Raw genomic sequence first — 13,208 nt, forward strand, 5'->3', positions numbered from 1 at the left:
TAAAGCTGGTCCCAAGGTCATAAGGCCAATGAATCAGTGGTTGAACACGGCAATATGAGGTCTGAGCACACCAACATCCTGGCCTATGACGTGGTAGAAAGGGCGTGTACGTTTGGAGACCAAAGATAGAGGTTCAGATCCTTCCATGTTGTCCCTGGACAAACCTGAACAACTTAATTAATTTCTCCCAGCTTCAGGGTACTTTTCTACAAAGTAGACCCAATTGCACTTACCTGCAGGAGTGGTATGGGGATTTTATAATAATAATGGCAAGTATCAGACAGAATAGATTTTCAATACATATAACATACCCCTTTACCTTCTGCCTCTTTTGTGACTGATGCAGGCTTTTATCTGCATATGAAGATGCTCAGAACTTGCCTCAGCTGGGCGGGTCAGAGAAAGAGAGAGGTGAGAGCCTGAAGACTTGCCTGCCTTACCATTTCCATACCCGCCTTACTACCACTATACTGCTCGCTTGCTGCTGAATGAAGATAATAGTGCTTCACTTACAGGGTTTCTATGAAGATCAAATGAGATCATTTTTGTGAGAGTGCTCTACAAATAGAATATAAGGGCACGTCAGGTATTATTCATAACATTCTGTCTCATTCAACAGAATAAAAGGAGGAAGAATCCCAAAGCCTACGTGTTGTTAGGAGAGAGATTTGTGTTTTCAATAGTTCCTTCTTGGAAATTGGAAAAGTGGTTTTAGCCTGAATACATATATTGAAGCTATTTCAATTTTCCTTTAAATTCAGAGGTGCCGAAACCCTGTGATTTAGGCTCCCAGGAAATAGCACTAGAGTCACCTACCTGTTCTCAGTCTTAATCAAGTACTTAGTACTTAACTGAAACTGAGGAAATAACATCCTCAATCATGATTTAGTCTTTTAGCAAGACAGGCGAGTTTACCTATTGTGGAATCACTGTGGTTTGAAGATCCAAATTCATTAGAGTAGCTTCCAAAGCTCTTCAAGGTCTGAAACCTGTTGGATCTCTATCACTCTGCCTTTCTCCTCCCGCTCCCAATCCCAGCTCTGTTACCCCTGATCCACTCACTGCCCCATTAATAGATAGTTACATTTCATACCTCTGTGCATTTACTGTACTTTTTCCTCAGCCTGGAATGTCTTTACCTCCCCAACTTCCCATCATCACATACAGACTTCCATGTTTCTTCTGAAATCTAACTCGTCCTTTAGATAAAACTCAAACAGTCCCTAATTATGAAATCTTCCTTCCTTGTCTTTCTTTCAACCAGAATTTATGTCTTCCTCCCCTATGTTTCCCTTTCATGCATGCATCCATGTGTCATGCGTGCATCCACGTACCCGTCCCTCCCTTTCTCCGCTCCTCCCTTTCCCTTTCCTCCCCTCCCTTCATTCTTTCCTCCTTCTATTCCTCCCTCCATCCATCCATCACCCAACATCCAAGGCACTGTCCAAAATTTTAAAGCTCTAAAAATGGGCAAAACAAACAAAAAACACTAGGTCCCATCTTTCAACACCCTGTTATTTAATATTGAATAGCTGTAGTGAATAAATGAGGTGATGGTGACAGCTGAGATAGAAAATGGTTTGTCATGGGTAAATCAAAGAAGACTTCAGATGGGAGTTGATATCCATATTTACCCACTGTGAAGAGTTAATAAGAAATAATAATATGGAGCACTGAATTACAATGCTTTTCATACTTCATACATTAACTTATATATGTGGCTTCCTACCTCTGTTATTCTGGGAATCACTTGAACACAAAAATCCTAAGCTGATATTTATTCTTTGTCCTTTGAGGAATGCCTGGAACATTGAAATGAATGAATTGATAGATATGGCAATGGTTTAGAAAAGAGAAAATATTTTCCTTTTTTTGACTTAAAGGAGTTCATAATGGCAAGACAGGGAAAAATCATAACCTGCATAGATGAGGCTAATCATAGTCTTAGAGGTGAGGGCTCTGAAGGCTAATTTTATGATATATTGTTTATGCATATTACAGTTATGCAATACTAACATTTGATCATTAAGCACTTAATATGTTCCAGACAACAGCTGAATATTTTCTCAGCTTTAACATATCAATCTACAAAACAGTCTTGGAATGTGGGCATTATTTTCTCTATTTTAAGACTGAAAAGAAAACTGGCACCCAGAGGTAAAGCTACTTATTCCAGGTCATGTAGTTTTGCAATAAAGACCCTCAATGGATTGGATCATGCCCACCCACACTGGGGAGGGACATCTATTTTATGTGTCCTCAGATTCAAAGACTAACCTCTATCAGAAGCACACAGATACACTGAGAAGTCATGTTTAATTACATATATGAGCACCTCCTGGCCCAAGTGACATAATTTACCATCACATGCCTTGCACAGCCCTCAGGAGAATCCAGGCACCACCATGGTGTATCATCTGATGATCACACCAACTTTCAGAGTGTCTGATATTTGTTTTTGTTTACTTCCAGATGTCAGCTTCCTTTTAAAGTGGCATTTGTAGAACATTTAGAGGAACTGGGAAATAATAATAGCTTTCATGTTGGGTCCTTTCAGTTACTCTCTTAAATATCAAGATGAGGCTTAAAATAAAACTCTTTATATTAATGCACCACTAGGTTAAGGCGGGGCTTTCCGGGAGGAAAGTATCCACCTGGAATCTAGGAGACCCAGGTTCAATCCCTGGGTCAGGAAGATCCCCTGGCAAAGAATGGTTACCCGCTCCAGTAGTCTTGCCTGGGGAATCCCATGGACAGAGGAGCCTGGCAGGCTACAGTCCGTAGGGTCACAAAGAGTCAGACAACTGAGCTGCTAACACTTTTACTTTTCAGGTTAAGGTTATCTGTATTTAGGTAATTACAAGTTTAAATGACCTTAAATCCTTATTTCTGTGTCATTAGACAACTCTGTCTTACTCTGGCTTTTAATTCCATGGCCAATTAACACGAGAAATGGTACGAGTTCTCCAAGCTTTGTAATTAGCTTTGAGGTGGTATCCTGGCTTTGCCACTGTAATCAGCTGTGAGATTTGGGACAAATTAGTTAAATGCAGATGCATAATAGCTTAATTTTCTTATCTGTAAAATGAGCATGTTGAGGTATATCTTGGAATGTTGTATAAAAGATTGCAAAAATATATTTTAAATTCTACTGTATATATTAGTACCAAGTAATATATACTTCACAAAATTTTCCTTACAGAAAAGAAAAAACTCTGATATAAAGGGGTAATATAGTCAGAAAAAAAAGCATTTTCTCTGTAAGAAAAAAGAAATATCTTATTTACCCTGGAGAGGGGCGAATAATAATAGCTGAGTCATCATGAAGTAAAAGGACTAGATCTTTCCTCTGTTCTTCTGGAAACCAGACCAAGAACAGGCACGCTGAAGTTCTGAGGAGAAAAATTTAGGCTTAATGTAGTGATTAGCCAAATGATAATAGACAATCTGCTGAGACTCTGGATGGCAACCAAATCTAATAGAATTTAATAGCATCATCGTCCATTTGTTGTGTTTGTTTTATGCATTAAATTATTTTTAAGTTTGTATTTCATTTATCGTAAGTGATTCTTATTTTCCATTTAAGGTGGCAATTGATTTTTTTTTCATGTGAAATTTTTAGAGTAAAAAGTATTTGCTAAAAGAAAAACATTAAATAATAATATTTTGTGTATCTATAACAAACATCCTGCAGGTGATGCAGAAATGGCTGATAGTTGGGAAATGCTGTCTCCATTAAGAAATTATCTGCCTACTCTCAGATCCCTTTCAACTCTCTTGAGTGAGTGCATACTCAGTCGTGTCCAACTCTTTGCAACCCCATGGACTATAGCCCACTAGGCTCCTCTGCCCACAGGGATTCTCCAGGTAAGAATACTGGAGTGGGGTGCCATACCCTTCAGGAGATCTTCCCAACCCAGGTATCGAACCCAGGTCTCCTGCATTGCAGGCGGATTCCTTAACATCTGAGCCACCAGGGAAGCCCATTGATCTTCTCTATTGAATGTTTCTTTTAAACTTTAATCTACTCTGTTTTTCATCACACTGTGGGATCTTAGTTACAGGGATCAAACCCAGGTCTCCCACATTACGGGCAGTTTCTTTACCATCTGAGCCACTAAGGGAAGCCTGCTGGAACTCTAGGCAACCTGTAAATTACAGATATTCCTATACTGTAAATCTCCAGTAAATAGTAGAATCACTCATATCCCACTGTCCCATAGCCCAAAATTCACTTCTCTAACACCCAGGGCTGTGTCTTGTTGGTGCAGAAGCTGCCAAAGTTGCACCCATGCTGATGAAAGACCTCCCCCCACCCCCGCCCCACAGAGTGCAAGGACTGCTCATGGTCATTTTCCCTAGACTGCCCCTTTCTCCTCCTCTGAATTCCCACTTCCTCCTGCGCATTCAAGGCAAGTCATAGAGTATAAATTCTCAGCTCAGATGTGGGTTTACATCCTGATTCAATCACGAATTAGCTATAAAACATCATTCAAACTTTGATAGCCTCAATTTTCTCATCTATAAAATAAGGATCTCATAGACTTGTTAAAGTTAAATGAGATAGTAAATAAGACAAGATATGATCAGTACGTGACACATAAACGTTTTTGCAAAAAAGGTAATTTTGCTCTCCTAATGAATCTTTCTTTATTCTTTATTCTATCCCACAACAAAGTCAGAAGCAATTGCTTTCTCCTACATATATCTCTCAAAGTTATGTGAACTTATTATGGGACAGTCAACAAAGTCTCTGATGTAATAGACATTTCTGCTCCCTCTCCTCAAATTTCTCATACAAGCGAGGAAGCTGATGATTTCAGCTTTTATTTGTGGATCCCTAACCTTAGAAGTTTTTGGCATATGATTGAAAACAATACAATGATAGGTTTTATAGATTGTATTTCAAATGAGAGAATAGAAAACCATTAACAAAATTAAATATTCAAAAGAATGCATGTTGGCCAGGAGCGTTTAGGCACCACCCTTAATTTACTTATCAGTTGACAGTCTATTCAAATACTTTTCTACAAAGCTATACCACCTTTTTGTGTGTGTCTACACTGCCCAGTTTGCAGGATCTTAGTAAAGTGACCAGGGGTTTAACCCTGGCCTTGACTGTGAGGGGCTTCCCAGGTGGCCCTAGTAGTAAAGAACCTGCCTGCCAATGCAAAGAGACATAAAAGATGCAGGTTCGATCCTTGGGTTGGCAAGATCCCCTGGAGGAAGGCATGGCTACCCACTCCAGTACTCTTGCCCGGAGAATCCCATGGACAGAGGAGCCTGGCGGAATACAGTCCACAGGGTCGCAAAGAGTCGGACATGACTGAAGTGACTTAGCACACACATACACACTTGACAGTAAAAGCACAGAGTCCTAACCACTGGACAGATGTGGAATTCCCTCTAGCTTTGGATAAGAATTAATATTCTCACTTTTTAGAGGGGAAAACTGAGAAGGGATATGGGAAGTTCACCTGATGGGTCTCCAGCAGTGAAGCTGGTTACTGGCTATATAATGAAGAGTTAGGGCTCTTTCAGTAGCTAGGAGCAGAAAACCTGACGCAAACTAAGTAAGAAGGAGTGTGGATGCTCATGTAACTTACAATGTCCAGGAATAGATCTAGCTTTAGGTCATGATTCAGGACCCAAATGATGTCACAAGGCTCCAATACTTTGTTCTGGTCTCTCTGGGTGGGCACATCAGTGGGTTCTGCTTGGTGATTCCAGGTTATGATTACTGCAGCATCTGATCTAGCAGAAGAGACCATTCACCCCACCGAAATGCTGACAGAAATCAGAGAACTGAGTCTTGGGAACAGTAAATGCCCTCACTGGGGTCGCTTCTCTACCCCCTTGGAACCTACTCTGTGGATGAGGCATTTAATTCATTGGCAACATAGCCTGTGCGTCTGGAATCTAGGGGTGAGAGCAGGTCGGGGAGTCAAGTGGAGTGAAAGCAGGTGCAATCAGCTTTATTCACCTTATGAATGTGGACCAAAAACGTAGAGGTTTTTACAATGTAAAATCAGAGTATTGTTCTCAAAAGTATAATATTTTGATGAGGAGGAACAATAAAATTCTACTCTAGTGGCAGAATCAAGAGAACTACCTTCTCCTGAATCAAGATACATCTCCAGTTCAAAAGATCATCTGAGGACCATGATAGAAAAAGACAATTCTATACACACACACATATGTGTGTACATGTGTGTATATATATGTGAGTGTGTTTTTCCACATTCTGTATGTATGTGTTTATCTGAATATATATATATATATATATAATGACATGATAAAATCTGTCATTTAACCCAATGTATCACCTTGGGTTAAAGCCTCAAAGGTTAGTAGAAAAAGTCATTTAACCCAATGTATCACCTTGGGTTAAAGCCTCAAAGGTTACTAGAAAAAGTACAAATAAAATGGGTATATGGGGCCAGAAAATTAACTGCTACCCAAGAAACTGGCTCTACAGCCTAAGAATAATAATCAAAGATTGTCAAAAGAGGAAAGGACCCCCCCCAGTGACTAGTTTTGAGTTGCTATTTATCTTTCCAAAGAAAGAAAATAAAATTTTAATGTCTTTCCCATTAATACATGGCTCTAGACTTTATTTTTCCCAAGTTATATCACCAGAAGCCTACATATGAGTTTCATTATTTCATAGAATTAAAAGTTAATGTTAATTAAAATTAATTATATTATGTAGACTGAAAAGGTAATAATTTACATTAAGAGCCATTATACTGACTTTTAATATCGGATCACTTAAGAAATAATATCCTGAAGAACACTTCTGAAATTTCATATATCATTTCCTAAAGACATTGTTATCATCACAAATGGTCCCTAGGTAAGACTTCATGAAATTAAGTGAGATAAATTCCTCCAAGGGATTAAATAAGTCAAAAGTTCATCTTTCTAGAAAAATTTGATAGAGGTCCTTTCATCAGAAGCGAAAAAGAATTCTTCACTATGAAGATGTTGTTCATATCAAAGCTTATTGTTCACTTAAAGAGATCATTCATTCATTTAACAAATATGTTAAATACCTTTAGGAAACGTAAGCATGGCGGTGCCAAAGTCTCCACTCTAGTAGAGAGTCCATCCTGGAGAGAGATTTTAAAAAATACAAACAAATATATAATAAAATACCAGGCAATAATAAGATATCAAAGGAAAGATATGCTTGCCTAGGTTTTTGCATTTATTCCCTAGTACCTCCCTGAACTCTCAATAAAGTTCCTCAAGATTTATCACTTCTTTAATTCTTTTGAAATACAAATTTTTGCTTATAAACTGCCTTATTCCTTTTTGACATTAGTCAAAATGTAAATGTAAATATCTCCTTAACTTGAATCAAGTAGTGAGAATTGTTCCTACTGAATCCAATATAATGTACTGATAGAGATTGCCTCTTATGTACTGAATATTGTTGCTAGGGAGGGGAGACATACAGGAATATGAATGAGTGCAATAAAATGGAATGTGTTATGCTAACCGGAAGAAACAGGAATTCCAGAGACAGATGAGGGCACTCAAGGTGGACAGAAGAGCATCCTCAAACGGCACCATTTACTTGTCCAAAACCCACAATGCATCTGGAATGCAGGGCGGTGAGATGCAGGGATCAGGAAGCAGCTGCAGAAGTGATGAGCCTGAAAAGCCGTGGGAGGGGCTGTGCGGAAATGAGCCTTGAATGTCAGGCTCACAAGCTTGGCCTTGATCCTGTGGATTTACTATCAGGGATAAAATCGGAGTGAAAAAAAAACTTACAGAATGGCGTACAATGATATCAATTTGTTGCTCAGTCTACTCAAAGTCCTCGACTTTTTCCTAACACATTAGTAGTAGTGTAGTGAGAGTCGCTCAGTCGTGTCTGAATCTTTGCGACCCCCATGGACTGTAGCCTCTCAGGCTCCTCTGTCCATGGGATTTCCCGGGCAAGAATACTAGAGTGGGCAGCCTTTCCCTTCTCCAAGGGATCTTCCCAACCCAGGGATCGAACCCTGGTCTCCTGCACTGCAGGCAGATTCTTTACCGTCTGAGCCACCAGCTTCATGAGCTTTCTGAATCTACAAGAGACCCGGTTACTTCTCTGTCCAATGGCTTTCCATTTTATAGTCAGTAAACACCTAAGATCTTGAGGTGATCTGCAAAGTCCTACGTAATCTGGCTTCCTGTCACCTCTTCCCTTTCTCTTGTTCATTCTACTCTTGCCCCACGTGGCTTATCATCGCTGAACCTGCCAAATCACCTTCCTTTGCGCACTGGCCTCTCTACCTGGAAGGTCCTCACCCTTGATGCTCACCTGGCATGCTTTCTCTTCAAGTCTTGGCTCAAACATTATCACATGGTGAGATCTACCATGCCCACTTTATTTAACATTGCAACATTCCACACCATGCTCCCTTTCCCATCTCCTGTTCAATTTGCTGTTGTTGTTCAGTTGCTCAGTCACGTGACTCTTAGCAGCCCCATGGACTGCAGCATGCCCGGGCTTCCCTGTCCTTCACTATCTCCCTGAGTTTGCTCAGACCCGTATCCAAGCATCTCATCTTCTGTCACCCCCTTCTCCTCCTTCCCTCAGTCTTTCCCAGCATCAGGGTCTTTTCCAGTGAGTCAGCTCTTTGCATCAGGTGGCTGAAATATTAGAACTTTAGCTTCAGCATCAGTCCTTCCAATGAATGTTCAGGGTCGATTTCCTTTAGGATGTTTGACCATAAAAGTGATACTCTCCAGCATATGATATAATTTACTGCCTTGCCCTATGAAAACATCAAATCCAAGAAGGCAGGGAATTCTGTCTTTTTTACTTGATATAATTTACTGCCTTGCCCTATGAAAACATCAAATCCAAGAAGTCAGGGAATTCTGTCTTTTTTACCCTCCACTGTATCCCCAGTTGTTCATGGCTGTTCGTAAGAGCTTAATAAATATTTGCTACATGAATGAAAGAGTAAGTGGATCTCTCCAACCCTCAATCTTTTCCCCACAGTCATAATTCAAAATTTAAGAACCACAGACCTTTCATTTGCCCTCATAAATTCCTGGTTCGTAACCAATTCATTCTAAGCATAATTTTTCAATGCACACAATTTCATTATTAACTTTCCACCTTATATGAGCAAAGAGCGAGAGATGAACACAATGAAAATAGACAAAAGTTATATAGATAGTTTTAAATGTGCAATTTCCACTTGAATCATTTAGCCCTTTTTAATCAGGAACTGTTGGTGCACAAAAACAATCACCAGATCTGAAAGAACTCAGGGGGATCACAAAAATCAATGTGCTGAAATCCAAAGATGCATTTCCTTTACGTTAATTACTTTCATTGCTTAGACTCTAAAATCATTCATTAAATGCTCAGTTTGGTGGCCTCCTGTCTTCAAGTTGCTTAATGACATTCTCTCAGGCACTGTTTTCCCCTGTGTTCCTGAGTCAAATTGTCTAGTTTTTTTTTCTCTTTCGAAAACAATCCAACATAACAATATGCTAATGCTATCTTTAGTACTTTGTCTTCACTTTGGTAGCAAGTAAGCTGATTGCCGAAGAATTGATGCTTTTGAACTGTGGTGCTGGAGAAGACTCTTGAGAGTCCCTTGGACTGCAAGGAGATCCAACCAGTCCATTCTAAAGGAGATCAATCCTGGGTGTTCATTGGGAGGACTGATGCTAAAGCTGAAACTCCAATACTTTGGCCACCTCACGTGACGAGTTGACTCACTGGGAAAGACTCTGATGCTGGGAGGGATTGGGGGCGGGAGGAGACAGGGATGACAGAGAATGAGATGGCTGGATGGCATCACCAACTCGATGGACATGAGTTTGAGTGAACTCCGGGAGTTTGTGATGGACAGGGAGGCCTGGCGTGCTGTGATTCATGGGGTTGCAAAGAGTCGGACATGACTGAGCGACTGAACTGAACTGAAGGATATCTTTACTTTAAATTCTCCCCCAAAAGATTTTTTCTTTCTATGGTTAAATGTTCTCGAATGGCTGAGACCAAGGCTTATTAGCAAATCCTGTCTCCAAAAATGAGCAGTAAAACTAGATAAAATTGACTAAAACAATTTTGTCAGGACTCTGGAAACTGACCAAAAGGTAAATCAAATCAAGAAGCATTTATTCAAGAAAAAGCTACTAATAAAAATCTTCTAAACTTTGGGGAAAACAGTGATTTCCTTTCCAGTTTTCTCACTGTAATTTTTCACCTCTCCTTCTGGCCTGCAGGATCTCCTTTTCTCTGGTTTCACTAGGCAGAAAGTCTAACAGGGATTGACATATACACGCTATTGATATTATATATAAAATAGATAGCTAATGAGAGCCTATTCTATAACACAGGGTACTCTACTCAGAGCTCTGTGATGACTTTCATGGAAAAGAAATTCAAAAAAGGGGGGACATATGTGTATGTGCTGCCAATTCACTTTGCTGTGTAGCAGAAACTAACAACATTTTAAAGCAATATGCGCTAATAAAAATTTAGAAAAAAAAGGAAAGTTTACACCTAATCAGATGTCTAACCTAAACAGGTGACAGTTTTTACCTAAGTCTTAGTTAGCATTGCCATACAACTTGTAACAGGGACTCACTCATCAAAGACAAAAATAAACAAAAATACACTGGAAAACAGCCCAGTGTGAGTCACTCTTGTAAGTTTCAACTCTCCTCCACAGTTTGCCCACTTTTGTTTCCTTTTAAAAGTCATAAAGTGACTGTTATTGCTTTTTGTGCAGAGGTTTTATTTTTTAATTTGTGAAGGGATGGATTGTAGGAAGTTTACAATTCAGAAAAGAACAGAAACTGCCTAGATCAAAGGTTAGCAAATGCTTTCTGGAAAGACCAGTTAGTAAACATGTTAGGCTTAGAGACCTACATATGGTCTCTGTCTATTCTTGTTTTTTAAACAGCTCTTAAGGATTGGGGTTAGGAGGAGACGGGGACGACAGAGAATGAGATGGCTGGATGGCATCACCGACTCGATGGACATGAGTTTGAGTGAAATCTGGGAGTTGGTGATGGACAGGGAGGCCTGGTGTTCTGTGATTCATGGGGTCGCAAAGAGTCGGACACGACTGAGCGACTGAACTGAACTGAACTGACTGAAGAAATATTAAAAACATTCTTAGTTTGTGGGTTATTCACAAAGTGGATAGGGTTTGGTCCATGGTCCATAGCTTGCCAAATCTTACCCTTTGCCTTTCTTTAATTAAATTTTTTATTTGGAGATCATTCTTACATAGTTTCAATAAATAGTATAGAAGAATACCTTGTATGCTTTATCCACTTTCCCCCAAGGGTAACATCTTAAAATTTTACAGCACAATATTATAAACAAAATATTACATTGATACAGTTAAGAAAAATACATTGATTTTTCAAACCTTTCTACTGTTCAAAAATAAACATTTAAAGTTAACAGTTTTTCTTTAACCACTGATTTAGCTACATTGCATAAATTTTGATATATCTTGCTTGCATTATCATTCATTTGACAAAAAGTGTTTTTCAGTTTCTCCTGTGAATTCTTCTTTGACCCACAGATTAATTATATCTATGTTGTCTAGGAATATAAATTTCAGGATTTTTTTTCCAGGATATTCTTTTGATAGCTGATTTCATTTTTTTGATGTCAGAGGACAAACTCTGTAAGATTTCAAATTTTGTAAAGTTAATTAGACACAGATGACATAAGGATATAATCATATACAGCAACTCTTTAAGGTAAGTGCTTTTGGCCCATTTTACAGATGAGAAAACAGGTTTAGAGAACTTTAGTTACTTGCCCAAGTTTGCTAGGCTAATAAAAAGTGGTGATCAGATGTTACTGAAAACATTCACCTTGATGAACTTGTCTAAGTACAGAAAGTACCTGAAAAATGAAAGGTAAGGACTGTGGCGCGTGTCAACCTTAGGACCATTTGCCAGTCAAGGAGCCTGGGGCTCTCAGGATTTTCCATTCCTGTGACAGAGTCTGTAGAAGCCACGGCTACTCTGAATAATGAGGTCTGGCTTTTATACATCTTAAAAATCCCAATTCTGTCTTTTCTACTGCTCACACTTTTTCCTGCAGCATGGTTCCACTGTTAACTGTCACATACCTTCTCTTTCATGAACTTTGGGACCTTATGCAAACACTGTCCCAACATCTGAAAAAGTAAAGCCTTGAGCAGAGACACATTTCAAATTCTGTGTGTGTGTGTGTGTGTGTGTGTGTGTAGTTGCTCAGTTGTTTCCGAGTCTTTGTGACCCCATGGACTATAACCTGCCAGGCTTCTCTTTCCATGGAATTCTCCAGGCAAGAACACTGGAGTGGGTTGCCATTCCCTTCTCCAGCGGATCTCCCCAACTCAGGGATCGAACCTGGGTCTCCCACACTGCGGGCAGATTCTTTACCATCTGAGCTACCTGGGAAGCCCTTGTTTCAAACTGTATACAAAGGAAAAACAAGTTTTCCCATTTTAAAAACCAACTGCAAGAAACATCTCGGGAACAATGTAATGGCAACAACTGGTCCGATTAAATGTAAAGACTCACAGATACACAGTGAGGATATGCCAACAGGACCCTCTGCCCAGGACAGAAAAAAAGGAAACAATAAATAAGGTAACATACTGTGACACTGATGGCCTTGATAAAAAGCACCATTGTGACACTTATAAAAGGTTCTTTCATTGCTTAATTACCTTGGGAGAAGAAGAGGAAATGTCCCCAATTCCTTTTCTTTTTTGAAATGTATTTGTACAAGTACCTCTGAGGTGTATGGGAACAGGGTATAGTAAGCCAGGATTTGACTAAACTCCTTGGAAGGAAAGTTATGACCAATCTAGAAAGCATATTAAAAAGCAGAGACATTACTTTGCCAACAAAGGTCCGTCTAGTCAAGGCTATGGTCTTTCCTGTGGTCATGTATGGATGTGAGAGTTGGACTGTGAAGAAAGTTGATCGCCAAAGAATTGATGCTTTTGAACTGTGGTGTTGGAGAAGACTCTTGAGAGTCCCTTGGACTGCAAGGAGATCCAACCAGTCCATCCTAAAGGAGATTGGTCCTGGGTGTTCATTGGAAGGACTGATGCTAAAGCTGAAGCTCCAATACTTTGGCCACCTCATGCGACGAGTTGACTCACTGGAAAAGACTCTGATGCTGGGAGGGATTGGGGGCAGGAGGAGAAGGGGACGACAGAGAAAGAGATGGC

Source organism: Moschus berezovskii, chromosome 16, assembly GCF_049115385.1.
Source record: "Moschus berezovskii isolate FMDL1 chromosome 16, NW_MosBer_1.0, whole genome shotgun sequence".
NCBI classification, from domain to species: Eukaryota; Metazoa; Chordata; class Mammalia; order Artiodactyla; family Moschidae; genus Moschus; species Moschus berezovskii.